The sequence below is a fragment of the Meles meles genome, chromosome 3, assembly GCF_922984935.1.
Source record: "Meles meles chromosome 3, mMelMel3.1 paternal haplotype, whole genome shotgun sequence".
In the NCBI taxonomy this organism is placed as follows: domain Eukaryota; kingdom Metazoa; phylum Chordata; class Mammalia; order Carnivora; family Mustelidae; genus Meles; species Meles meles.
In genome coordinates this window covers 15,901,535-15,904,829 of record NC_060068.1, presented here as the reverse complement: position 1 = coordinate 15,904,829, position 3,295 = coordinate 15,901,535, and positions in this window count along the sequence as shown.

Here is a 3,295-nt window from a genome sequence, read left to right as displayed (position 1 = left end):
TATTTTCATTTTTACTGTATAAGAAAGCAACTGATTTCTGTGCATCGATTTTTGTATCCTGCCACATTACTGAATTGCTGTATGAGTTCTAGTAGTTTGAGGAGGAGTTTTTTGGGTTTTCCATATAAAGGATCATGTCATCTGCGAAGAGAGGGAGTTTGACTTCTTCATTGACAATTTGAATGTCTTTTGTTTCTTTTGTTGTCCGGTTGCTGTTGCTAGGACTTCTAGTACTATGTTGAACAACAGAGGTAAGAGTGGGCATCCTTGTCATGTTCCTGATCTTAGTAGAAAGGCTCTCAGCTTTTCCCCATTGAAAATGATATTCGCTGTGGGTTTTTCATAGATAGATTTTATGAAGTTGAGGAATGTTCCTTATGTCCCTATACGTTGAAGCATTTCAAACAGAAATTGATGCTGTATTATTCAAGATTTTTTTTTTTTGCATCAGTTGAGAGGACCATGTGGTTCTTTCTTCTCTTTTTGATTTGCTCTATAACACTCACTGATATGTGAACGTTGAACCATCCTTGCATCCCAGGGATAAATCCCACCTGGTCATGGTGGATAATCTTTTTAATGTAATGTTGGATCCTATTAGCTAGGATCTTGTTGAGAATCTTGACATCCATATTCATCAGGGACATTGGTCTGAAATTCTCCTTTTTGGTGGGTTCTTTGCCTGGTTTGGGGATCAGGATAATGCTGGCTTCATAGAAAGGGTCTGGAAGTTTTTCTTCTGTATATATTATTTGAAACAGCTTCAGGAGAGTGGTATTATATCTTCTTTGGAAGTTTGGTAGAATTCCCCAGGGAATCTGTCAGGTTCTGGGCTCTTGTTTTTTGGGAGATTTTTGATCACTGCTTCAATCTTGTTACTAGATATTGGTCTATTCACGTTGTCGACTTCTTCCATTTCAATCTTGGAAGTTTATAAGTTTCCGGGATGCATCCATTCCTTCTAGGTTCCTTAACTTACTGGTATATAGCTGTTGATCATAATTTCTTATGATTGATTATATGTCCTTGGTATTAGTCATGTTCTCTCGCCTTTCATTCATAATTTTATTAATTTGGGTCCTCTCTCTTTTCTTTTGGATTAGCTTGGCCAGTGGTTTATTGATCTTATTGATTCCTTCAAAGGATAAGCTTCTAGTGTCATTGATGTGTTCTACTGTAGATCTAGTTTCTGTCTCATTTATCTCTGCGCTCATCTTGATTATTTCCCTTGTTCTGCATGGGGTTGGCTTAATTTGTTGTTCATTTCCCATTTCTTTAAGGTGCAAAGACAGCTGGGGTATTCTGATTTTTTCAATTTTTTTGAGTGAGGCTTGGATGGTTATATATTTCTCCCTTAGGACCACCTTTGCCACATCCCATAGGTTTTGGACTGAAGTGTCTTCATTCTCACTGATTTCCATGAATCGTTTAAGTTCTTCTTTGATTAATGGTTGATCCAAACATTCTTGAGCAGGATGGTCTTTAGCTTCTAAGTGTTTGTATTCCTTCCAAACTTTTTCCTGTGGTTGATTTCCAGTTTCATAACACTGCGGTCCAAGAATATGCAGGGAATAATCTCATTATTTTGGTATCAGCTGAGTCCTTATTTGTGACCCGGTATGTGGTGTACTCTAAAGAAGTTCCATGTGTGCTTGAGAAGAATGAGTATTGTGTTGTTTTAGAGTGGAATGTTCTGTATCTATCTATGAGAGCCATCTATTCCAATGTGTCATTAAATGCTCTTGTTTCTTTCTTTTTTTTTTAATTTGTTTATTTACAGCATAACAGTGTTCATTGTTTTGGCATCACACCCAGTGCTCCATGCAGTACAAGCCCTCCCTATTACCCACCACCTGGTTTCTCAACCTCCCATCCCACCACCCCTTCAAAACACTCTGGTTGTTTTTCAGAGTCCATAGTCTCTCATGGTTCATCTCCCCTTCCAGTTTCCCTCAACTCCCTCTCCTCTCCATCTCCCCATGTCCTCCATGTTCTTTGTTATGCTCCACAAATAAGTGAGACCATATGATACTTGACTCTCTCTGCTTGACTTATTTCGCTCAGCATAATCTCTTCCAGTCCCGTCCATGTTGCTACAAAAGTTGGGAATTCGTCCTTTCTGATGGAGGCATAATACTCCATTGTGTATATGGACCACATCTTCCTTATCCATTCATCCGTTGAAGGGCATCTTGGTTCTTTCCACAGTTTGGCGACCGTGGCCATTGCTGCAATAAACATTGGGGTACAGATGGCCCTTCTTTTCACTACATCTGTATCCTTGGGGTAAATACCCAGCAGTGCAATTGCAGGGTCATAGGGAAGCTCTATTCTTAGTTTCTTCAGGAACATCCATACTGTTCTCCAAAGTGGCTGCACTAGCTTGCATTCCCACCAACAGTGGAAGAGGGTTCCCCTTTCTCCACATCCTCTCCAACACACGTTGTTTCCTGTCTTGCTAATTTTGGCCATTCTAACTGGTGTCAGGTGGTATCTCAATATGAATTTAATTTGAATCTGCCTGATGGCTAGTGATGATGAACATTTTCTTCATGTGTCTGATAGCCAGTTGTATGTCTTCTTTGGAGAAGTGTCTTTTCATATCTTCTGCCCATTTTTTGATATGATTTTCTGTTTTGTGTGTGTTGAGTTTGAGGAGTTCTTTATAGATCCTGGATATCAACCTTTTGTCTATACTGTGATTTGCGAATATCTTCTCCCATTCCGTAGGTTGCCTTTTTGTTTTGTTGAATGTTTCCTTTGCTGTGCAGAAGCTTTTGTTCTTGATGAAGTCCCAAAGTTCATTTTTGCTTTTGTTTCCTTGGCTATTGGAGACAAAACTTGAAAGAAGTTGCTGTGGCTGCTATTGAAGAGGTTACTGCCTATGATCTCCTCTAGGATTCTGATAGATTCCTGTCTCATGTTGAGGTCTTTGATCCATTTCGAGTTTATGTTTGTGTACGGTGTAAGAGAATGGTCGAGTTTCATTCTTCTACATATCGCTGTCGAGTTTTCCCAGCACGATTTATTGAAGAGACTGTCTTTTTCCATTATATATTTTTTCCTGTTTTGTCGAAGATTATTTGACCATAGAGTTGAGGGTCCATATCTGGGCTCTCCACTCTGTTCCACTGGTCAATGTGTCTGTTTTTTTTTTTTTCTTTTTCCATTTTATTTATTTTTTCAGCGTAACAGTATTCATTCTTTTTGCACAACACCCAGTGCTCCATGCAAAATGTGCCCTCCCCATTACCCACCACCTGTTCCCCCAACATCCCTGCCCTGACCCTTCAAA